This window comes from Vidua chalybeata, chromosome 4 (genome assembly GCF_026979565.1).
Source record: "Vidua chalybeata isolate OUT-0048 chromosome 4, bVidCha1 merged haplotype, whole genome shotgun sequence".
NCBI classification, from domain to species: Eukaryota; Metazoa; Chordata; class Aves; order Passeriformes; family Viduidae; genus Vidua; species Vidua chalybeata.
In genome coordinates this window covers 10171542-10198222 of record NC_071533.1, presented here as the reverse complement: position 1 = coordinate 10198222, position 26681 = coordinate 10171542, and positions in this window count along the sequence as shown.

Genomic DNA, 26681 nt, shown 5'->3' with positions numbered 1-26681 from the left:
CGATTTCAGTAGGTTTGAGAATTGAAAAGCCATTATTTTATCTTTGGAATGCTAGTCAAAGAAAAGTGTTTGATAGAATTCAAGGGCAATACTAAAAATGCATTTTGAATGCATCAAAATATATTAACTGTATTTTTTCTTCTTCTACAATAAGGCAACTCATTGACTTGCAATAGGGAATCCCATTTCTTCATCCATAATAGAAAATCTCTACCTTATCAAAAAATAAAATTTACTCAATTACTACTTTTGATCAAAATGTTTTTTCTGTCCCAGACAGTTTCAGATTATGGTCTTAATCTCAGAAAAAAAAAAAAAAAAAAAAAAAAGGAAGTTGCTGGTGATGGGTTAGTGCTTTGGGGTTTTTTGGTTTGTTTTTGTTTTGGTTTTGGGGTTTTTTTTTTTTTTTTTTTTTCCTGTTTGGTTTTGTTTTTATAACCACACCTGTATCTCTCTCTATGTCTTGACCAGAGGTGTATCTTTCTGCTTTGGATAGCAGACTCATGAATCCAACGAAAAGACACTGAGTAACATCTGAAACAATGTCAGAAGTGAAAAATGATAAATAATAAACTTAAATAAACCCCCCTTTCTCTCTCTGGATGATATTATAGCTTTTCCTTATCTACATGGCAAAATCCTTTATAGCCACTCTCTTAAATTCCCTTCCCACCAGGCAAAGAAAATGAATGGAAAAGCTCATGGATGAAGGTGAAGAAAGGGAGATCACTTACCAATCACTGTCACAGGTGAAAAACCAAAATATTACTTGAGGAAAATTAACTTATTTCTGATTTAAACAGAATTGGGTGGTCATAAGCAAGGATGAAAACACCTTGCTCCCATACCAACCCTTCTTCCCATGCTCAACTTCATACCTTCATTCCCTTCATCCTAAGTGGTACAGGGAGGATGAGGAAAGGGGCTGTGGTCAGCCCATAACAGCTCCTTTCCAAAACTCTTCACGTGTTTTTTCCTCCTCCAGCATGGATCCTTCCACAGCCTGGAGTTCTTTAGGACCAAACTCCTGCATGGAGTCCTCTCCACAGGCCACTTTTCTTTCAGGACATTCCCTCCTGCTCCTCTATGGGCTCTTCTGTGGGTTGTGGGGGAATCTGCTCCGATGCCAGGAGCAGCTCCTCCCTCTCCTTCTTTGCTGACCCTGGTGCCTGCAGGATTGTCTCTTGCTCTTTTCCCTCCTTTTCCTCAGTCTGTCTGGCATTTGTTTCTGCCTTTTTAAAAAAGTTCCCTAAGGTGTCACCTGAGGGGCTGAGCAGTGCTTGTGGTGGACCCTTGGACTGACAGGATCCATCCATGTCAGGCATGACCAAGCCTGTTACAGCCATTACAGACAGAAACACCGTGTGCTGGGAGAGCACAGTGTTTAAGGGTCAGGTTCCCCACCCCAGCTTTATATCTGTATTTTCTGCTTTTCTGTGTGACAACCAGAACCATACGTTCCTGAGTGGTCAACAACACTGGAACAACCTTGGAAGTGATGCCAGATTTCCAGTTGCCATCACTGCCTCCCTGTAATACCTACCAAAATGAATTATGCTGTTAAAACTCCTGCTATTCTTCAATAGCAGCTCAGCTAGAAGCTCCCAAGGACTTCACAAACTGATATGATTTTTCAATACCTCACAGAAAATATTACTGTACTATTCATGAAAAAATATTTTTGGAATTTTTTTTTTTTCCGTATCTCTTAATTGTTTATAGCCTAACATCAGAAAGGGCTCAATTTTGTTCTGGTTTTGGCACTGATGGTCATGTCTAATAAACTGGTATACTATAATTTGTATTTTTTTCCCACTGGCACAGTTGGAAAACATTCATTTCAAATTTGAAACGTATTCCTCCCAGCTGCCATGAAACCATCTACACTTTAAAGAACAGTGAGATTTTCCAAATTGCTTGGAACTTGTTCAGCTGGTTGGCAGAGAGATGTCATTGCAGGTAGCAAACCCATTCTGCTCAATACAAAGGCCAGGCCTCTACATTTATTCGTTTTATACTTCATAATAAAATTATAATCCACAGAGATGCTGAGCTAGAGAAGTAAATAAACCTTCCCATGGCTGTTCAGGCTCCTCTGTGGATTGCATCCAAGGACCCTTGGATCCCACTCAAGGCCTTACCTCAGATGTTTATGCATAGGCATTTCTAAGGCACTCAACACTCTAGTATCATAGTCCTTTGAGAATGTAATAGGAGAGGCTTTACAACCAGCTTCAAAATAAAAGAAGGGTCATTACACCTTTTTACAAGTAGAAATATTGAGTCCAAGTACTAAAAGAGTACTCAAAAATGCAAGAACCTCTCTGCTTAGTCACCTGAGAAATGTAATTTATGACTGATCTAAAGGAGAAAGGTAATTAACTGGGGAGGTTGGCAGGGGGGGATATTTGTGGGAGGGCTAGAAATTAGCTTTCAATTTATTAGAGGAGTCCAATTGTCTTGGAGCCTGGATAGAACATTGCCAGGGTACACACTCATCCACACATAGGGCACTGAAGTGCCCAGATCAACAAACATCACACAGCTCCCCTCCTGTAACCCAAGAGCAGCCCCATCTGTGGCCACAGTGAAGAAATGACTGTGACCAAAAAAGATGAAGGCCTGAAGAGGAAACTGCATTAATGACCAGGGCTTAATCAGAGCAGTGTGTGCTAAGGAAAGTCTCACAGGACATGTCATATCTTCTGAAGTTCTACAACACTCAGGCAGGAACTGCTTGCACTATGAAACTCTTCTGTGCAGAGGATCATTAAGAGACTGGAGCTCATCTTATTTTACCTTTGTTAGTTATTATGAAAATTTTCATTATTCAATTCTTACATTACTTATATGAACAAACTGCACTTACTTTAAAACCCAGAGGTGGAGTACCCTTGACCTGAATTTAATCTTATTGACAAAATCTGTCTATAAGTACAACTACTACTTGTTTATGGGTTTCTTATTTGTTGCTTTTTGAAAGAGTGAGAAAGTGATAAATAGTAGCCAGGATTAAATATCTGTATAGTTGCAAATCTCAAGTTGCAAAAAACATCTATGCTTAATATAAATTATTTGACACATATGTATTGTTCTTCTTTTTCCTGATTTTAACTCTGTCTAGTATAAGTCTCGTAGGATCATTTCATTTCATGCTTAATTTTTTCTTAATCTTTCCAGATGTTAAGAATACTAAAGTTTAATTGAGAAGCTAAGTGTGAAAGAATAGTGTATTACCCACAGGTTTTTTAATTATGGAAATTGAAGGACATATCCAAGGTCATGTAAAACAAGAAAAACTTGAAACAGTTCATCAGACTTAGCCTTGTAGAGTCTATCAGAAGCCTGTGCTGCTATATATGTTGTACTCAGCCTTAATCACAGAATAGGAAGCAGTATCTTATTATTTTTATACATTTAAACAGATAACTAAAGGCTGCTGCTTGATTACAATATAAAAAATGGAAACATTCTTCTATGTGTATTTGTTTTCAACACTGAAGGAGAACAAAAATCTAACCCTGAGATTCTTATAACAAACACAAGAGCCTTTCAAAAGCTTCTCCAGGTCAACGAACGTAAGATATTTCATATTTGTTTTGAGTATAGCTGAAGACTTGAAAGCCCCTCTGCATATTACTTTCCTGTCATCCCTTCTACATCTGTCTCTCACCATATACTTACCTATTTGATCTTTTATGTTGTCTTTGTTTCTAGGTTAAACAGAGCAGAAGTGAAGGAATAGTCTGGGAGTTTCTTAGCTACTAAGTTTGTGAACAGTTCAGGAGGTGACTTAGATTTAGTATACTCTGGTGCAAAAAAAAAAAAAAAGAAAAAACTCACACATACTATGAAGCTCCTAAAAAAAAAGAGGACCTGGACAACATAGGAAATCAGCATACAGTTAACAATTGAAAATAATCTTCTGTCTCTGAACGTGCAGTCAATACAGCACATTACTTGTTTGTAACTGTAAAGCAAATATTTTCACTTTCAGTTTTTACTCCTCTCTTGCAATACACAGCAGAAGAAACAAGGAACAGACCATGCTAAAGTGGCTTCCAAACTGACTCCTGAGTCTTTTGTCTTTTTATCCAGGAATAAATTAATTCATTTATTTTTTATTTTCTCGAGAAGGTCATTTTTAGTATAAGTTTTTAGCTTTAAAAAAAAAAAAAAAAAATTAATTTAAAACATTCCAAAACTGAGCATTAGGAATCACTCTAGAAGAAGAGATATTTTAGACCAAAGAGCTGTGTTATGTTTTGTTTTGGGTTTTTTTTTTTTCATTTGTACAACAAATACTTTACCTTTTAAGGAAAAAAAAAATTCTTTGCAGAAGAAATATGTTGGCTTGTGTGAATTTCAATATTGATTATTTTAAGGCCCTTTTTGTTTACCTAATAACATATTTAGTATTGTTATAGAAGTGTTCACAAGTAACTGGAGAAGTCAGTGTGAATATGTAAAAGCCATATCAGGCTGTTATACCCTGACTGATGCACAAAAGGGAGCATTTTAATTTCATGCAAATGAAATTAAAATGAAAGCAGACACAAGAGATCACATTACCATTACAAAATTATGATGTTATATTTTTTCTGATGATTGTAACCCAGAATAAACAAACTCATGACTTAAGAAATAACAGCTGGCCACTACAGCATCTTTGTCTCTTAAGCATTAGGTCTAACAATTTAATATATGTCAGTATTTAGCAACTTCAAAACAGGAAAGGACTTTGCTCACTCAGTAATGGGCTTTTGGAAAGGTACAAAGTAAATAAAATTAAAGTAGGAAAACACTGTCTTTTTTTCTTAAGAAAGTAGATTTTTTTTTCATGAGAAGCCCATGAGAGGAATCTAGGAGTCAGCATTTAATCTTTAAACACTACACGACCATGAAACCATGTTATGATTTATGTAAATGTACTGTGCTGTGGTGAGTCTCTGTGTACCTTAACACTTTGCCATGCATTCCAACACAGGGTTTCCAGAGATCAAAAAGCCCAAGGCCCTCTATTTGAAAAAAAAAAAACCCATCACAATGAAGCAGCACAGGCATTTGTTGAGAGAACCTGGCTTAATTGACACAAAAGATTAAATGGAAATCTGTGTACAACGAAGAGCAGAAATAATCCCAGATGAACTCATTTTCCTCTGAGAAGGCATTTACAGAGCCTGCTGAAAGGGCAGGAACAGGTAGCAAAGCACACCAAAGTTCTCCAGTGTAAGCTAAAGGGAGCTGCTGCTTGATGATACTGTCAGACCATAACAGGCTGGTACATGGAGCACTGTAAACTGAAACAAAGTACACCTAAGAATCATTCTGGGCATCACTCTTCTGTGGAGGTCCCAATGGGACCCAGCTTCACTGAGAAGCTGATAGTTTCATAGAGCTGAACTATTATAATCAGTTCAGAGCTACACTCAGTCTCATATAAGAAATCTCATTTAACTTTGAAATTAGGTTTTGATAATGATTAAAAAAACCCTCCCCCTCAAAAAAGTCAAACGCTTTTGTGGCATCTATGAAGGCTTGTGAGGTCCACAAGAGGAATTAATAAAACTTACTTGGGGTGTTACTAAAATCAGTTTCAAAGCACTTCTAAAAAATGTTTTTTAGTTCTACAGCAAAACTTATACAAGTAATCTCAGCTAACTTTAGGGTTCTATAAAATATATTATGGACACTAAGGTAGTCATTTTGTATTTCATTTGTGGTGAAATGATAAGAAATGGCCACTTTCAATATGCAATTAATTTAGCTTCTTTTAGATGTCTGCTTCAGGATGCAAGTAATTATCTCAGTGATACTGATTAGAACTCTGCTGATTACAACAGACACTTGGAATGATTAGCCAGAGATTAAGATATGTAACAAACCTTATGAGAAGGCAAAAGAAGGATTTTGAATCTAACTCAGAATGACTCAAATTCAAATTTGATGCATGGAAGATAACTCCAACTCTTCCCCATCTGACTGGGACCACATGTCCATGTGCTGTCTTCCCAGGAGGCTGCTTGGGCAGGAGTGGAGCAGCTGTGGCTGCAGGGTGCTGTGGGACAGGCTGGGCTAAGGCCCTGAGCCAGGTGGTTTAAGCTCTGTGTGGGAGCTGCCATTCCTTGCAGTGAATGTGCAATCTGCCCTTGAACAACTTTTTGTGCCAGTTCGTTGTGTGTTAGAAGAGAATGTCTGCTGCCATTCCTTTATTTTCAGGACTGTCTTGGTTAGAAAAGAGAGGTGTCTGCTAAGAAAGGCAGGAGCCTCCCTTGAAATGGAGAATTTAAACCCCCTCCCTCCAAATGATTATAATTTTGAAAATTAAGGGGCTCTCAGGCAAAAACATGGGAGTAGTAATAACGGTTCTTTATTAGGGAAAAAATAAAAGTAAAATAAAAAAGCAGTAATACAAAACAACAGTGACAGAGTAAGAATATGACCTGACACCCTGTGGGTCAGGGTATTGGTAGCAGTCTGATTGGATGGTGGCTGCAGTCCTCCTGCAGTGACAGATGTGGTTCTGTTGGAGCAGTGATCCTGTAGAAAGGTTGAGTTTTCCTCTGAAGATCCAGTGCTGGGGTAGATAGGCCTGGTCTTCCTCTGGGAATCCAGTGGAAAAGAAAGCTGCTCCTCTGGGAATCCAGTGGGGAAAGGCTGCCTGTGGTGCTCCAAATCTCTGATTATCTCCAGGTAGGAATGCTTAGGTCCTCCCCCTGGGTGGAGCATCTCCCAGTGGGATGGTGTAATTTTATCAGTCATGAAGTGACACTCGATGGTCCATTTACAGAAGATATTTCCCAGACGGAGGATAGGTTGTGGATGAAATAAAGCAAACTGACACACCTAAATTCTTTTCCAGCTTTGTCCCAGAGTTCTAGGTCTAGTAATATCATCTAAATATCTATCAGCACAGAGATGCAAAATCTTTAGAGATGGATATTTACTCAATAAACAAGTCTGCAGAATCAAAGTTTAGGATATGAAAGTCAGAACCTACTGAAAATTAAATTACTTCACCAAGGCTATATTGCTCTCAGCCTACAACATGCAGATTTCACAACGTTGGTTTTGTTTTCACCATAAGATTTTGTCCTTTTCATTTATTAACCAATTCTGAGTGAAAATCTTAGTGCTCCTTTGAAAGTATGTTTCATATCATATAGCCTGTGCACAATTAATCTTCCAACATTAATATAATCAAGTTTGTATTAGCACACTATTTACTGGTAATTGACTCCTAATATACACCTAAGTAGAAATCAAATAAAGTCTATTGTTATTTTCTAAGACATTCCACTTAATGTATAGCTGGTTCTAATTTTAGTGGTCAAAGTGGGTCTCTTAATAATTTTAGCATGTATTTTTACTGATAAATACTTTAGTTCTTATCACTATGCTGCAAAAACCATATCAGTTAGGATGTTAAATGATGCAAAGTTATTCCATCATTGATATGAACTTACAGTAAATTTTATGTGTGATGCATTTTCTAGTTTAAGGTGCATCATTTTTAGGTGAGTGGTTAGTGGATAATCATCATTTCTCTGATATTTTTCAAGCAAGCAGAGAAGTAGCTAAAGCATTTTCAGAAGGAAAAAATGAGGTTTGTTGGCAGAGGCAATATCTTATTAGACCAGCTGATATAATGGAGAACAATCAAGCAAACTTTCTAGCACTCAGTCATATAATCAATTCTTTTTGAAAAACCTATATGAGCACAAAAGAAGAGTAGAATTTGAAATCTTATTTTAACATTTCATGTGTGAAATAGGAATGTAATTTTGAAGCAAAAAAACTTTAAAGTATATATTTTCAATTTGTAGATTTAACAATTTATAAATAATATTTTTTAAAAAATAAAGCATTACTTTCTGTTAGTGTACTTCCACTAATATAATGGGATATAACCAGATTTTAGTGCTAAAAAATACTTTTTCTACATATTTCCTCTATCTTATGCACCTTATAAAAAGCCCAAGACATTGCATCTTCATGTAGAAACAAATTTCAGGGTCATGAAAAACAGAGGGGAAAAGAAACATATATAGGCCTCTGTGTACACATAATGACTACTTAATAATTTTCTATATATTTTTATATACATGAGTATGGGCATTTGGTTCAGTAATGTTTCTCCCTTCAGAATTATACCATTCACACTGTACAGAAAAAAAGCCAAATGTTTTTAAAAGGGGAAAAAACCCAACTATATAAAAGTAATATGGGAAAGTGCAAGAATTCAAGGGTAATGCATAACATTACTATGAACGTAAAAATGAAAGAAATTCAGAATTAAGGTAGGATAAATTTGCTGACATTAGCTTCAACATTAACAGGTCTTCAAAGAGCTTACAATTAACCTTGTACATCCGTGCCATAGGATTTTCTGGTGATTTAAAATGTACAGAGGTTGAAGAAAGTTACTACTTTTCTCTTATTAAGTGTGAATGATATATACCTTTCCTCACCACAAGGAAAAAAAAAAAGAAATCTCAAAGAAGAGCGATAAAGCAGATGAAGGGACTAGAGAAAAAGTCTTTGTTATGAAGAGCAGTCAAGGGAGCTGGGGATGTTTAACCTGGAGAAAAGAAGGCTCAGGGGAGACTTTATCACTCTCTACCTGAAAAGAGGCTGTAGCCAGATGGAAATTGGTCTCTTCTTAGCAGTTACAAATAAGTTGTGCCAGGGCAGGTTTCGATTAGTTATTAGGAAAAATTTCTTCACTGAAAAAGTTGTCAAGCATTGGAACAGGCTGCCCAGGGAAGCAGTGGGGTCACCACCCCAGAGGTATTCAAAAGACGTGTAGATGTGGCACTTGAGGACCTGGTTTAGTGGTGAGCTTGTCAGTGCTGAGTTAATTGCTGGACTCAATGATCTTAGAGGTCTTTTCCAACCTAAACTATTCTGGAAGTCTAGGATGCTATGAAATAAACCAAAGGCTGCTAAACATGGAGAGCTATCTATACCTTAGGGAACTGAACTTCCTTTTTCTGGAGGGTGGAAGGAACAAGCACTGCCAGCTTCTTTTGTTTCTTCTTTCATAAACATTTGCTGTAGTCTGCTTTTAGACACAGAACAAACAGTTTCATGTTCTTATGTTTTGACCTTACAAATTTAAGGTGCTTTAATTTAGTGCTTTGAGTGCTCTGTAGAAGTCAACACACACTTATATACGTAAATTTAAATATATATATATATATACACACACACACTGGAGATATTAAAAAGATTAAAACTGAAGATACTAAAAATTCAAATCTGTTTCCCATACTTGGGAAAAAACACTGAAATGCTAATGTAAAAATAAAAGCTCACTTTACATCTCCATTTATATTCAAAAGCAAGTAAAATAATGGGCAGATTAAATAAATTTAAATGCAAGTAGAATAAGGGACTGTCTGTCATCAACACCCTCTGCAGCATGTGGTAAACTGCAAAAAAAATATCACTCTCAGCTGTAAAAACAGCTATAACACTAGTGAGCCAGTGAGGTTTTGGGGGTAAAATCCCTTACTTTCAATCCTGTGTGAAAAAAGAGTCTGTCCCTTCATGTTCTATTAAAACTTAGGTCATTTTAATTGATCTTTTTGTACAAAAGTTCTCTATAATAAAATGCAATGAACCACTTCTGAGACTTCTGACTGCAACACAAACATCAGGGAGCACAAACTGATCTGTGCTCATTTAGGAAAATATAAGAGTATATTGATGCAGCTAGAGATAGTTTAGTGCTGCTAATAATGAAAAGCCAAAATTAAAGCAGTAGACAGAAAATTAAAGGTATGGGGAGTTAAATTTGCAAACGTAACATAAATGGAAGAAAGTTAGCATATAATTAGAGTTTCTAATTTCTCTTTAAATGTCTCTGAGGTTGCATACCAGGCAATTAGATTTCACTGGGCTTCAATTTACTGTTGGGAACAGTTGAAAGTATAAGACTGTGCAGTAGTAAAGGGAATTATGTTTTTTTTAATTAATATGCTGAAAGTTACTGTAATATGAACACAGATTTCAAGCTACAAAGAAAATTATGTTAGCCCTTTCTAAAAGAAATATTATTAATAGATCTTAGTTCCTTTGAAATATAGTTTTGTAAGACAATATAGTAATATTTTAAAATGTTGAATAGAAGTTCTAGTAATGAAAGGAAGCAAAACAAAACAAAATAATTCCAAAACAATAACAACAAGGAAAAAATCCCAAACAGCATAATTTTACCACTAAATAGTACTGAAAAAAACAGAAAATGCATCAGCATTTTTTCTCCACTACTTCATGGGAGTCTTCCATAGCCAGCTTGGTATGGCAGTCCTCAGACACTAAAATTCTAATCAGTAGCTATAACTATCAAATTACAGATGCCTATCACTGGAAAAAGTAAATTCATATGAAAAGTGGGCATCAATTACATGATGCTCAGGAACAATTGAAGTAACCATTCAAGAGTTTGGCTTCTTCTATCCTTAGGGCTCATTGCAGAATTTAGAATCTACAAAATTATCTTTGCTTTCAAGAAAACAATAAAATATGCAGTGAGAGCTTAGGGGTTTCATCCATGCCAAATATTTTAAAGTGTTTGTTATTATTTATGTTAGCATTATTAACTGGGGAATAATATCACTTACACATAGTTGTAATTCTTGGGAACAGGTCTTCCAGAGACACAAAGGAAACTAGTGCCAACTCTGAACAATCCACATTCCAGAGTTCAGTTCCCAGCACTCACATTGTTAAAGTTAATACTAGTGCTCAACAACTAAGATTTTCCTTACTAGCAAAAAATATATTGTTAGTAAATTGTTCTGCTTTTCCTTCTTTCTTTTTTTTTTTTTTTTCTGAAAAGAATAAACAAGTCCTTAAACTTTTTATCTAAAAATTAAATATCATAGCTTACTTGAGACACAGTGGCTTCCCTACAAATCATCAGATAAGGTATTAGAGAGCTGGCCTGAGAAATAGGGATTTTAGCCCAGTGAATATGGTCCAAATATCAAAATTATATAGGAATAACACATCTATTTACTTAGCAATTTTCTTATCTGAAATGCAATGACTTGAGAAACTATCTTTCTATATGATCTTCTATATATCTTTCTATATAATTGTGGCATAAAAGTTAATTATTACAGCTTTGAGAAATGCTACAAGAAGACTTCCATAGCACCATTTTTAAAATGAAATCTTAAAGGAGGTATAGGAGAGGAAAATCTGGGGAAGAAGTTTTTTATTTATTTAATCTCTTCCATAATACATTTCCTGTATACCTTTCTGTAAAGGAGGAATTTGGAACCAGTAAATACATGGGCTCAGTGGGAAATTCTGAATTTTTAAATTCTTAAAAAAAAAAATAAAGATTGTATATTTTTAGGTGTCCTAATCATTCAGCAACTTCTTTTACAGTTCTTGAATTGTACACTTCCCTAAACGTATGCAAATTGAGCATTTGTAAATTGCAAACAAATATGTCATACTCATATAGCTCATTTACTGAGCAGAACTACTGTAAATCAGTAAAAAAAAAAAAAAGATATTCCAGATGATTCCATCCCTGAATTCTTACAAATTAAGCTAAGAAACACTTACGTACTCTAAGGAGGTCAGTATGATAGATACTGTCAACGAATGCCCATCAGGATCAACTCCAGGCAAAATAAAGTTAAAACTGCCATTTCCTTCTAAAATCAATGCTGACTAGACAGAGACCTCATGGCTACTGCCTGTATGTTTGAGTTCTAGTATGCATCTCATTTCTATGATGAGCACCCTTTGAAGGGCTATGGGCTGATTACAAAGAGAGAAGGAATGAGCTGATTCCCTCCAAGTTATTCTACTGCACAAAAATTAATTCAAGCTTCAGTGGGTGAAAGTGAGAGTATAAACAAAACTGGTCATGGAATTTCTATAATGGGGTGAGAAAAAAAAAAACAATTAAGATTTTGTATTTTACTCAGTGATTTCAAGTGTTTACAGCAGAAATAGTACAATGATAAGGATTTTACCTAGATTTCCATTATATTAAAATGTAAACATATTGTAAAAAATAGAATTGCTCTGACCTTTTCACATGGAAATTAGAAATGAGCTAAACCTATTCCTTAAATCTACCATTTGTTGTCTCCTTCACCTGCAAATGCATATGGCCAAGGTTTTAGTTTTAACTCAATCCTGAAGAGTTAATATTGGTAATAGGTGTTGTAATAAAACATAGAAGAGATACATTAAGAGGAGATATCTTACAGGAGAAATGTGGTAATTTAACAGTGTGATGCAGCTTCAACTGTCAAACATCTACCATTTACAGCTCTGTAGAATTTGGCAGAAATATTTATTCCACACATCTTTTTGTTTACTTCGTTTATTGCATGTTATTTTCTAGATGCAGTTTTTAACAGAGAGCAGCAAGCATTCCCTAGGAAAGGATTTCTTGCATTGTACCATCAACAAGAAATTGAGACAATCTTCACTGTATACTGGGGGACAAAATCCCAGCGTCTGGGTACATCCAACAACACTGGGAGAAGCATCATGGCTAAAGCGTGCCTTGTATCTCTTTCAAACTATGGAACAAGCCTGGAAAAGACCCCAAAACATTTGTATCTTTCAAACAGTAATCCTAGTACTGAGTACTAGTGGTTGCCTGTCTGATTGTGGCATGGAGTTAAGATGTATATGGGATCATAGAATCATTTGGCTTAGAAAAGATCTTTAAGATCACTGAGTCCAACCATAAACCTCACTGCCAAACCCACAACTAAACTGTGTCCCTAAATGCCATATCTGCACATAACAGACCACAAAACACATGGACCCAGATCTGGGAACCTACTACAGTGTTCCAAAATCCTGCATTTTGATAGGCACCAAATAAACTCCGAGTGAACTCTGCTGATGGTTCCACTCCAGTTAGTAACACTATGATCTTATTGCTATAGCTTACTTCCAGATGTATTCAATTTCTTCTAAGACTATGAATGGTGCTAAGCTCAATTCAACAGATTATATGAACCTCAAAATAAGGATGTGTAATATCTCCAGTGAGGTCAAATTGTTTGAAAAGGAAGAAACATTTCAACTGCATTTCTCACACAGAAATTCTCAGCAGTAGTTCTCTCTTTTATTGCCAGTTTATGTCAAGGACATATGGTTTAGGATAGTCTCCCTTAGGAATACTTTTGCTTTCAATATGAATTAGCACACCATTTCTTCTCCAAACTCTTTCAAGGCTTTGATGTCTCAGCTGAGACACAGCATCCTTTAATCTTGATATTCAGTAAAGGAAACCATATTTTTATTTATTTCTTGATTTAAATATATTTATAGAGAGCTTAGGTTAATGTAATTAGCTGTCATTTCTGGCTTGACATTCATTTCAAAGGCCATATTCTCCCAGCTGTAATGGCATGTATATTTTTTAATTAAAAATAAAATTAACCAAAAAAAACTCCTGTCTTTTGAGATTATCATTTGAAGATATAGTCTGCATTTTGAAATACATAAATGATGCAAAAGTAAACCGAGTTCCTCCAGCAGGTTCAGTAAGCATTGCTGTCTGAAAAGCTGTATTTTTCATCATTTGAATTTCTGTCAGGAAGCCCCAGTAGAGCTGCAGTGAGGAGGTTTATAACTTGCTGTAGCTAATGGATGTAGGTCTGTCTTAGAACTTTACATCACTCCGTGTATATTTGAACTCTTTCATCATCATCACGCTCTCTTCCTGATGTGGACTCTCCATCAGGGCAGGAAGTAGAACTCTATGGAATGTCTGACTCCACTGTTGTTCCCAGCTCCAGATCATTGGTGGGGTCCCAGAGCAGTGGTAACTGAAGCAAATGTCCAGAACACAGACAGGAGTTTACAGCAGCTGGTTCTTTGGCATTTTTCTTTTCTAAAAAGTTAGCAGGTTACCTACCTAATTATGAAACAATAGGCTTTCCTGAACTGATCAACTTTAATATAATATACAATTGCATAGGGAAGTTGTCTTGATACCATAGTTAATTAGAACATTATAATTTGTTTATGACAAGGAAATTCAATATATTGAAACATTGTTTTTCAGTGTTTCAAATTTTTAAGGAACTGTGAAAATTATCATCATAAATGTTCATGATAAACTATTGAAATTAATTTAAGCATATATATGTGGCATGGTTATGAGAAAAGAACACATTATACTCAGTATTTTAGTCAAATTAGTTGTTGGGATATCTCAATATGGATACATAATGATTGTCTTCCAATTTAAAGACATTTCATAGTTATAAATGTTGCATTTGCCACTAAAAGTATTTTCTTCTCTTGTTCATTTTGCACAAGAAATGGAATCCTTTTCTACTATTTCAGATTCTTATAATTTAAAGATCTAAAATGTTTAAAAAGTAAAGATCTTACATTTCAAATATTTTATGTATATTCCTGAGGATTCCTTGTAAATAAGTTAAAATGAGGAGCTAGAATTTTTCTTGCCAAGTTTGAGAATTAATTTACCAAACACATGTGAAGTTTCAGCTTGTAACTTGTTCACATAATTTTCTCCTAATATAGATTCATTCCTCCTTTTAACACAAATTCAATATTCTTATGAGCAGAGCCCTATTAAGGACTTCTTTCACTGCAGTTAAATTTTCAGTAACTCAAGAAATATTCACAATTATTGTCACTGCAAAGCACTAGATCCAGCTGAAAATGAGTGAATGAGCACCATCCACAGAGAACCCCAGTGTCCTACCTTACATAGAGGTTTATCAATTTATTCCATATTTTATCACCTTCCATTTCCCAGTATAGCATTCTATCTGTGTTTAATCAAAAAATTAGATTACCATTTTAATAGATTGAGATATTATATCTGGGAGTGTGCAAAGATAAAAGCAGTGAAGAGCTCTTTTAGATCCATTTTAGATCTATGCAACTAATTTTAGATCATTAAAAATGAAGGAACCAATTACAGCCAGGAGAATCACTAGATAGCAGTTTATGAAAATGCAATGAAATGTTCAAGGTAAATAGAAAGCTGAGTAAATAATTGATCACACCCCATAAACTATTAGCTGGGACCTTGCAGATCTACTTTTATAAATCAAATACTTTGGGAAAATGAGATTATCATTTCCAGTTTTCATTATAGATCACTCATAACAGAAGAAAAAAATCTCAAATTAAGGTCAAACTACTATTACTTCATGAAATCAAATAACTTTCCTTTTATAACCATCACTTGTAACTATGTACAATAGATATAGTCATTTAAAAGACACACTATCATAAAAAATGCCTTCAAAAAATCTAATCAGAAAAGCAGAGAAAAATTAGAAATCCTCTATCAAGACATCTTACCTGCCTCCATCACAACAACAGATCTGTTGCATGTCCAGATGAAGAACCAGAAAATATAATACACCAGACTGGGGCAGGCCTGGAAATCAGTAAACACAAAACCCTACATTAACCACACAACCACTTGCATGAATCTAAGATAACATTTTCTGGCCTAGCTGTACCTGTTTCAGTCTTAACAACATCAGTTTTGTTACCAAAACCATTTATTTTTGTTATTGGAAATTTTACATTTAAATTAAATGGTGGAAACTATTCATAGGAATCAAAGAAGGGTCAGTAAAGACTGACTTGTCCATGATCTCAGTGAAAACCAGCAGTTCCTCAGAGGCAGCACTGGCTCAGGATGATGCCACAGGTTTTAGCTTTCATATTTTTCAGATTCTATGCTGCTTTAGTGTGCAGTTCTGAGCTTCATATTAGGGGATGGTGAGCTCTCTTCACAGAGTAGGGAGACAAAACAATTCCTTCTCTAGCTGGAGACCAATGACAAACGATCCAAATCTCAGGCCCAAGAGCATAAACAGCGGACTGAAGAGAGAAAAACAAGAAGGATGGGACTTACAATTAACTCCAATATGCAAATAGAACAGAACTTAGAAAAGTGAGAGACCTTGTGACTGATTGTCCATTTTTGTGACCATTTTGGATTCATCTTGGGTGTAGCTATGGCTGGGCTCTTGTGCTGCCCAAGGTGAATCCATTGAGGCCTCCTAATAAATACTTACTTTATTCTTTAACTCTGTTTAGCCTCTGTTCTAGGCCAGCCTTCACAGGGTATCAAGGAAGTAGGATGAAGTCTTCACATCCTTATTTTTTTCTCCCTTGAAACACCTCTGTCTTAACAGAAAATACAAAAGTACCTTCCTCAATTCCTTCTTCATTTCTTCTCTTCCAGAAATGATTTCTTACTGTGATGACGAATCCTTATACAACAAAGAATATCTGACCACAGGTATTCCTTCACATGGATTTTTGATCATTAAGACATATTTTATCAGGAATTTCTGTGCTTCTCCCTGTGATTCAATTCACTTTCAGGACATGCAGAGTGCCCTAGGTCCTCTACCCTGTGTATTCCTGATCTGTCAGCACTAGATAACAAATGCATTCATGTGAGTGGCACTGATACCCGTTGGCATATTTCCAAATAATTTTAGGTTCTCAAATTCTCATCACACTGACTGATCTTTGGACATTCAGTTTTTGCATGAGTGGCTATTTTCAGCATCACATCAAGAAGACTGACAGCCTTACTGCTTGTCATCGTGCAGTACAGTAGCTGACTGCCCCTGGATAAGGTGACCTGAGGCTTCCCAGTTTGACTTAGCTAGTGTCTGGTCTTGTTTGCTTTTTCAGGATTTTCCTACTGCCATGATAGGGTTTACTGGGATACAAAAATGTCCTTGGTTTTATTCTCCCTCAGCCAGTGTGTGTCAAGCTGTTTTATTGACTTAAATCTTGTCGTATCTGTAGAAGCTTCTCTCCGTACATTTGTAGCTCTGATCTTAGTAGCTAAACTCATCTGCAGATTTTTCCTGTAAACTCAAATTATTTTATGTTACTAATTCCAGTCTACAACAGTGCAAGGAAACCAGAATTCAACTTTATGTTGTAATGAACTGCAGAATTAAAAAAAAAATAAAACCATGTCAAAAGTGATCTGGATAAGAAAAGGAAAATAATAAACAGAAGGGTTTAATGCCTACTATTTGTAATGATCACCTCTTCTGAAGCTGAATAGCTGAAACTGAACAATATTGTGTACATGGATTTCAGGAGCACATATATTGCTGGAGTAGAAAATAGAAAGTTCAAGATGACAGATTAACTGTAAAACCCACAGCTTGTATATCACCTGCTCTGTCCTCCCAGTTCTCTTCCTCTCTCTAAACCATGCAACTGGAGGATGAAATTATACCTTTAGCCTGGAAATACTCATCTTTTCTCCTTGATTTCCCCTTGACACTGAGTCAGTGTGTGTTTAAATCTTTAAGGACCTCCTCATAGCAAAGACAGAAGGTAGAAAACCCAATTAATGTTCTTGCAACTGTGTTATTTTTATTTGTTTTCATAGGATCTACTTTGAAATCCCTTTTTTCTTTATTGTCAATTTCTTTTTTTTTATTTTTAAATTTAAGCAAGTATTTTACATCTCTAATGTTTCAAAATGACAAGACTTTGACAGTAATTGCTAAGACTATATGATTCACCATATTTAACTTTTCTTTCCCCAAGTACTCAAAATAAGATTTTGCATAAGCTATTTTCAACTTTGAGTGGTCAGTGAAGAGACAGTGCAATCAAGATTTTTTAGAATATGCAGCCTACACAGCCAGATTTTCTGATATTTTTTCATTTTACAGGATGATGCCTAAATGAAGTATACTTTTGCAGCAATCCTGAAGCAATGTTTTTTCAAAGTAGCCTGAAGATCTTAACATACGTATTAACCTGAATAAATCAGAACTATAACCAGAAAAGTAACCAAGTTTACCCTTTTTATCACCTTTCCCCAACTTCTTTGGCAAGAAGTATAGTGCACAGCATATTAATCCATGCATTGTTCTTGTCATTCCTACATTGGAAACATTTCTGCTGAAATGTTTACACAGCTTTTCGAGCAAAGGCCATTTGTGATTTAATGCCATAGAAACTTATTTTACTCTCACTTAATCCTGGCTGTGTTATATAAAAATGAAATGTTTATAGTATACAAACCTGATAAAACTAGGATAGGAATCCATGTTGCCAAAATAATTGTTAAAAAAACCCAAAAAGCCTTTTCTATTACCTGCTTTGGGTACAAGTGATTGTAGAACATTAATCCCATGAAAGACAAACCTGCTGCAGCTGGCAACTGGCCTGGCAAGTTGGAATGGCTGTTTGTGACCTTGCTGTCAGCTGGCTACCACTGTGACATTAAAATGCAACTCTGTAAGAAGCTGTATCCTTCAGTTTTCTACAGAGAAAAAGAGTACATCACAGTATATTTTTCTGAAGCATCCAGTGACAACTTGGAAAATGCTTATTTTAACAAAACATGTAATGGATTTAGAATCTGTCTACTTGAGGACACACACTGAAAATTGGAATAATTAAAATTCAAGAGTGCTAAGAGGGTTGGCTAGAACATTGTGCATGAAAATTTGAACTATGTGTTTTGTACTTCTATCCATTTATAAAGATAAATGTGGGATGGGATTACTTAGGTAGATGTTTAATTGCTCATTTATCCACTTTCCCACTTCTAGAGTGTCATGTAATGGGGCACAACATCTTCCATAAGAATAGGTGACTTAAAATTTCTTTGTTTCTGCATTAGCTGCCAGCAGGCTGTTCTTTGGGCCGTTCTGTGCTCTGCTCTGTGCTCTTAGCATTGAATATTTTTTTTGCTCTAACAAAAATTCTGATATTTCTTTCCTCCATTATTTTGAAATTTAAAAAGCAGGCAGAATAATTATTGTTGGTTTATTTTCGCAGATATCACATCGAAAGAGAGCTATAAGTCATATAAAATTTATACAAATTAAAATACACATATTAAATCCGGGGCATTTATTCAGCAAAATATTTGGAGGGGAAAGTCACAAAAATATGTACAGTCTTTCAGCCTTTAAAGTTCTTATCTTTTTTGGAAATGTCAAAACTAGTTTACAATAAGTTTTCTACCTCCTTGCATCTCTGTTTGTCTCAAGGCATCTGGTACAATTGGGATGGTAGGTATGGCATAGTACTGAGAGTAGAATAGCAAATATCTCAGTACCTAACACAGACATGTATTGAAGCATATACAGGACTCTGTCTTACTTACTGTGACACAAAGATCCTCACCTCCAAGGGCCAAAAGGCCACAAACTGCACAATCCTAAAATTATAGCCTGTGTAAGATTATAGTCAATTCTGGATGTCAAATCAGGACTAGTCTGCCATTTGGGACCCTAGAACCTTAATGTACTTTTTTTCCTCCTCCATTTATTTCTGTCTTAAAATTATAGTTCCTTAGAAGAATTGGAATGAGGCAAGTCATCACAGAGAAGATGGATAATTGAGATTTATGCAGATGAAGTAGTCAAATATGTAAATTAAATGTAATGCAGCAAATGGATGTCATAGTGAGTAGTACAGTCTGAAAGAGGAAGGCAGAAAAATGCATAGAAGCTTTCTCCTTCTACACTGCTTTTAGAATACAAGTCCCTTGTGGCAGAAGTACTGCACAATTTTGGTTCTCAATAAATATTTATGGGAAACATTCCTTAGTTCCTGCAGTTTTGTAAGGAGCAGCATTTATTTTGTACCACTGGCATCCCTTTCCTACTCTGTTATCTTCTCTCTCCTATGTCTAATTCCCATATCTTGTATGTATGTCAGTTTTAAGCAGCTGCTCCAAAGAGCAAATTTCAATGGACAGCAGTAAATACTAATGTTAGAAAGTAATTCTAGTGTGCCTGTTGAAAAATTTAAATGTATAGAAACACTAATAAATTACTTTTATTAATAATCATGTTTATCAGAACAGACTTGGGATAAAAGCTGAAGAAGATTAGCAGTGACTGCGTGAGAAAATGTTGAGGTGGGCATCACTGGGGTAACAGGGATGAGTCAGAGCCCAAGGAAACTTAACTTACCTGAAATTTCTCAGAGTATACCACTTCCTGCACATAGCAAAGCAGAAATGCTGGGTGTGTAGAGCAAGCCTGGCAATGCCACTTGGATTGTTTGTCACCAGCTGACTTCCTTTCTATAGGCACAGCAGCCATTTCCTCTGAATGGCTTAGTGAATAAAGTGGATAAAGTGAAGACAGAACTGCTGCATTCCAAATCCCAAAATAAAAGAACTGTTGGCAGGAGATCAGTTCAAAACAGATCAAAATAAGCACCTCCTTTCAGGATAGGTAGTTGCACGACCTGTGTATCCCTTGTCAATAGCATCACTGTCATTTCCTTATTCTGTCAAAGGCGGAAAATCAGGTTGTTCCACTGGCAGACCATTAGTCTGACACTGTAGAGCCCCTCTTATGATTACAACCTCTGCTATTTTGGCTGATTTTGTGATGGGAAGCATTTAGGTGGGGATGGTAGAAAGCTGTACCTCAAAACCAGCACTTCCAGCAGATTGTGAGACCTTAGGTATGTTAACTATGTGACTGCCTGCATAGGTAAATTTCTGCTTGCCCCAAGGCTGTCTGAAAACAATGGCTTTATCTATTTTTCTGTCATCCGTAGCTTTGCAACCCTTTTTATCATCTTTATCTAGATTTTTTTGCCTGTTCTTCCAGCTGGTTCAGTGATAATGTGGTTTGCTGTGGAATATTTCTACTGTTGATTACCACTATAGTTATGTTTACAACTTTCCTCAACCACTCTCTTTACATAAATATTATTAAGGTCTGTGGCTTCATAGAAATTATTAGCAGCTTATAGGTTACAGAAGCCTTCCTGTATCTGAGTAATAATGCACAGCTCTTGTCTCATTTGAGATAAATAACACTATCTAATGAGAAGTCTCATGATATTTGTACCTTCCACATCACTTTCTCCAAAATATAAGATATATAATGAAAATTGTCCTTTTTCTTTTTTTAAAATAAGCAGTTCAGTCCCTTGGCCTTCATAAACAGCATTTTCCAATTTTTTCTTCTTCTCTTTAACAGAAACACCTTCGCTTTGAGTTTCTGTTTTCCTGAAGTTGAGATTCAGCTGAATACTTTCCATTACACACTCCTTGCTTACAAAAAAGCAATCACACACTCATGGTCACAGTTGTCTTGCTTATATTACAGCTCAGGTATATTCTGCAGTGAGCTAATGCTACCTCCCCTCTCAGACAAATATTTTCAAAAAGGTATCTGTTCTCTACTGCCAGTATTAAATCAAGTCTGCTCCCTAGCCCTGCAGAGATGACATAGCAAAGAGGTTATCTGGTTTGTATCCATTCTGCACATCAGCAGTATCAGTTTTCTCTTACATATGAACAATAAGTGTAGAACTCAGCTGCCTTCATGAAGACCCTCTGCTCAGGTCTCTCCCCCTCCTTTGGAAGCAAACTGGAATTTACTCCCTGTGGAATGTGGGGATAAGGCAGTAGCAGTCCAAGAACTAAAATGCTTGCTTTGCATGAAACAGAGGAAGAGGGAGAGGCAGGCTGAACTAGGAATTAAAAAGGATATGAACTTAAAAATAATTCCAAATGCAGTTAGTGTGCTGGAAGAGAGATGCATTGCAGTTTATATGGAGTGTACATAAAGCATCTTGCATTATGCAACATGGGAGTTTGGTACATTTTAGATCTACCCTCTGATAATTTTTCCCTTCATCCTTCCCTATATTCAGCAGATTCAATGCATCATGTTCTGAAAAAGAAGCAGTTATTTATCAAATTAATCTTGAACATGCTGAGTCCCCAGCCTGCTTGTGGGTATATGAAAAAATACACACAAGTGTCTCACACTTATCCTTTCCCATATATTCCAATTTATTCTTAAAGGAGCATTTTCTTGACAATTTGCAACTCACCAGCAATTCTCAAATAACAGTATCTGAAATATCTTTTTCCCCTTACTTAATGCAAATATAATTTAAGTTCCTAAATGTCACAGTTTCGTGTTATATAGTAATTTTATGGTTAATAACTGTTGCTTCAGAATTTATGGACAAGTCCAGTGCCATTTTCATATGCTCTAATTAACCTTTGTGTGATCCAGAATTAGGTTCTGTTGCACTGTAGCTTCCTGAATGCTTTGGGGCAAAATAAGTGGCAAAGAAATCACAACATCAATGCACATACTATTATTTAAATTGAATGAATATTATGGCTTTAATTCTTATGTTTCCTACTTCAGTATTAAACTGACACATGTCCATTATGAGCACAGTTGTCTTAACACAGGACAAATTTATCTAGAAAGAAAACCAGGCCTGCAATGCCAAGCTACAACAATCCCATCCTTGCAGCATAGAGACTTTGCATTTTCTTTGAGAAATAGGTGGGTTATTTCCAATACCTGCCGATCTCTACTTTTAATCAGATTGCATTTTTGTACAATTATCATTTCAGGTTTCTGTTGATTGCTTTTGCTAGGCATAATGAGTAGAAAGAAACACTATCTCATTGTGCAGAATATTGGATTGGTTGGCGTAATAGACTTGGTTCTATTTTTTGCCTAGCTCTTTGAAAAGTTAATTTTCTCTTTCATCAAATAACTAGCAGACTACTAATAGCATATAAGGTTTTAGAGGGATTTGCATTAAAGAATGCAGCTGACTGCCTTATCTACTGTTGAAACCAGAGTGACATATGGATGCTCCTTTAGTATTGACTACCTAAGATAAAGCTTAATGCTTGCTGCAAGCCCCCTTAGTTTTAAATTCATGGAATGAGAACGTGGATTATCTCTCCCTGAAGCACACTCCTAGCATGGGGAGGAGGTGAGGGTGCTAGTATAGGCTTTGCACACATAAAGTTTCAGGTTCAAAGCCTCATCAAAGGAGCAGAACCCTTCATTCCAGTCTGAAGCTCTGAGAAATCCTCTTAAGTCATATGCCATTGTATTGGGTCCTCTTTCACAGTCAGTGATAAGTGCCCTGAGGAGAGCTGAAAGCATTTGACAGACAGGATGTGTTTCCTTTGGTGGATGGTGACTGGGCCTCTCCTTGCCATAAAACATGGAGATAGAACAATATAGAAACACTCTGATTAAGATTTTCTGCATCCCTGACCTGTCAAGTGCAGGACTGCTGGCTAGACCCTGCCATGTGCCCTGGTGATTCACAGGTCAGGGCTGTGCCTGGCACACAGGTTCTCTGCCCCATTCACAGCATAATCTGTGCAGCACAGCTCATTTCTGAACACTCCAAGTGCTTTGGGTGTGGCAGGGAACCCTCCAAAAAGATAGATATTTCAAGGAGTAGACCTAAAATCTGTCCTAGACTGAGAAGCTATACATGTCATTTGTCCTCTAGAAATCTAGTGACTACAATAATTTGGGGTCCATAGTGCCATTGTTCCCTTTTGATAACAGAGAAAGAATTAAAGCATAATTTTTTCAAATAGGATTTGGAATTCACACACTGACTAGTCTGATGATTTCTGAGCTGTTACACCTACTCACACTCCATATATTCTAACAAACTTGAACACTTTTAACTTCGAAGTGAAATTGAATACAAAAGAAAAACCCAATTCCTTATCTCCCTGACAAATGTAAAGAATACTACACTAAAAGTATTTGGGATTATATTTCCTTACATCAGTGCTCATGCCATGCCACAGTGTCTGGTTTAGACATTCTATTCCTATCTCTAGGTGAGGTTAAGACAAGGTTCAATCATGCCTGGATAGTGTTCTTGTTTTAGTCTACTCACCCCTAACCATAATCATAACACTGACCCTGGACTTTGCCTTGGATCAGTGGACCCTGAAAGAATGAGCTACCAGACAGATCACAGATTAATCTAATAGCTATCATGCTAAAACTACTTTGCAGACTCACAGAAATTGTCTATCTTGAATTTGACTGAAATGCACTCTACTTGTTACCAAAATCATGGTTTTGAATCCTTGTCTTACTGAATATAGCACTTACATCATCCCTAACTCCCACCTATGGTGAGAGCTAAGGGCTCTTCAGTAGCTTCCAGGGAAATGACATTTCTTATTTTTTCACAGTGCAATATAATGGCAGCTGTCCTAAACTAACTCAAGGCTTTCTCCTTTGAGCATTTCCATTCAAATTACATAGATGTTACTTACTGAGCCCTATTTATTACACAAATGATAGTATTTATCTGAGACCAATTCAATTATTCCAGAAAGCATGATGCAGTATTCAGGTAACATAAGTAACTCCTAATCTTAAAAAAAAAAAATTAGCGGAAACTCTAATGACATGTATAATCCTGTTCACAACCACTGGACCTTTTCATCACTGCTGCTCTGGTACATATGTCAGCACAAAGAGCGGTTGGACTCCAACTGACATGGAAACAGGAACTATCCCAGGAGTGGGTAGAAAGGCTGCAGAAAGAATTGCAGTGAACACTTGCTCGTAAAAAAAAAAAAAAAAAAAAAAAAAAAAAAAAAAAAAAAAAAAAAAAAAAAAAAAAAAAACTTTGGTAAAATGTTTGTAGTGTTACTCTAAACATTTTCACACCATGCTAGTTGGCAATTCACACAGTAAACAAAACATCAGACTAAGCCAAGACTGAAAAATAGCACAAGGTAAGATGAAGGGACACTTCTGATTAATTCAGAAAGGAAATTAGTGGATTCTCTTCCAAATGTAAGAGATGAGCTCCTCTTTCATAGCACTCTTACTTACCACACACAGGTTACTTCTGTAAGCTTTTACATTAAGGCTATTCCCAAACCCAGTTTAAGCTGAGATGCCTTTAATGGTACTTAAAAAGTAGAAATTATAAAAAACTTGGTTGATTACTCCATGTCTTCATTACAGTGGTGAAGGGAAAGCTGTCTAAATTCAATGCTTATTATTTTGGTTCACTGTCGCAGTCATTGTGTGAAAAAACACAAGCCATGTACTCTAGTAATTAAACTAATATTTAAAAGTGAGTGTTTATTAAGTTATTTCAGCTGTAAGAGGCCTCACAACAGAAATTATAAAGCAGTATTTTGTATTCAAAAGGCCAGTAAGTACAGGACTGACATTTGCTGTCAAAAACAATGCAAAGCAAATGAACATAGCTAGAATCTTTCAAAGTGCCAAAGTTTGAAATTTGATGCCTATCTTTGGAAAGAAAATAATGAAACTTTGCAATTCCCTTGGCATTTTCTCTCTTGCCCTCTTGAGTTTATTCACATATAAGCATTATGCTAATTTGACTCAAAGAATATGTATTATGATTATTATTATTATTAACAATAATAATAGTAATTAAATATAAATGAAAGTTAATTATAATTAATTAACTTTGATGCTTATATACACAGAGAGAGCTGGAGCATTGATTTCTGCTTCCTAGCTTTTAATTTCCCTTTTTAAAGTTAAGGGCAACTTTATTTTGTTTGCTTGATTGTTTTTTTTTGTTATTCTGCCCTCCGTTCTCACATGGTTGGAGACAATTGTTTCAATAACTTATATTATTTAAAGTAATGAAATAATAGTAAATGGATGACTTGTACTTGCATAATAGGATTTCTATACACTTGTGTTTATTTCATTTCACAAATTTTTAGAGTATTAAGTCATCTTAGATTTCCTCTCTCCCATTATTTACTTATTTGCCTTCATATAATATATAAATCACAGTATGATAACATATCAGCAAATATTATGAAAAAAAAAGTTTCCAGAAAGTAATTATGATATTATAGTAATTGTGACGTAGTCTTGACATTATTTATTTCTATTTTGTACTTCTGAAATATATCTGACAAAGTTTACAGTAGACTTAATCCATCTATTAGACTTGTGTCATTCTCTGTATTTACTAGAAAATAAAATTAGACTTTATGGTATTATGAAAGAATAAGGAAAGCAGTGACAAAGCTGATCTATATCAATCTTTTCATTCTAAGCAATATATAATTTAACACCTTTAAAACCAAGAATTTTGTAAATTTTTTAAATAATTCATTAATTCAAGCATGTATAGAATCTGTATTTGCCGCTTTGTTCTGTTAGTCTGACATATGAAAGTATAATCTTACCTTAAATTAAGAAATTGTTAAATTTATACAAAGTCAATAACATTTTAGGACATAGAGTGTTTTACTTTTTTTTTTTTTTTTCATTTAGAAGATTTACTATACCTATTAACTTTTCTTAGTAAATGTTCCTTGTAGGATTGAACACTTTTCATACCTAAATTTTCATACTGAAACATTTTTCATGCCATAATTTTCCCTAAACACATTTTCAGTGCTCCTGTGTGATGTTAATAAAAGCTGAAACACTAGTTTTCAGAAATCTTATGGCTGGCACAACCTATAAAGATGTCGATTCCAAGTGACAGTCAACACATTGCAGGATATAACCATATGTTTATAGGAAAAACAGAGAAGAATTTATGACAACAAAGCCTTTGGTGGAAGTGTGTGCATTTGACTAAAAGCTACTGCCCATCTCTAACTAGATTCAGTCGTCAGATAGACTCAGATATTAAATCACAATTTTAGTAGCAGGAAAACAGATACAATCTTATGATAGAACCAGTTGCCACCCATTTGTGACTTTCCAACTACAGTGAAGATGATGTTTCCAAATATAACTGCAATAATGACTATGTTTCTCTTAAAATAAAGTCTGAAGAGAAGCCATGAAAAGACCAGAAAAACACCTTCCAACACGTTTGACAGGAAGTATTTAAATTATCACAGTCAC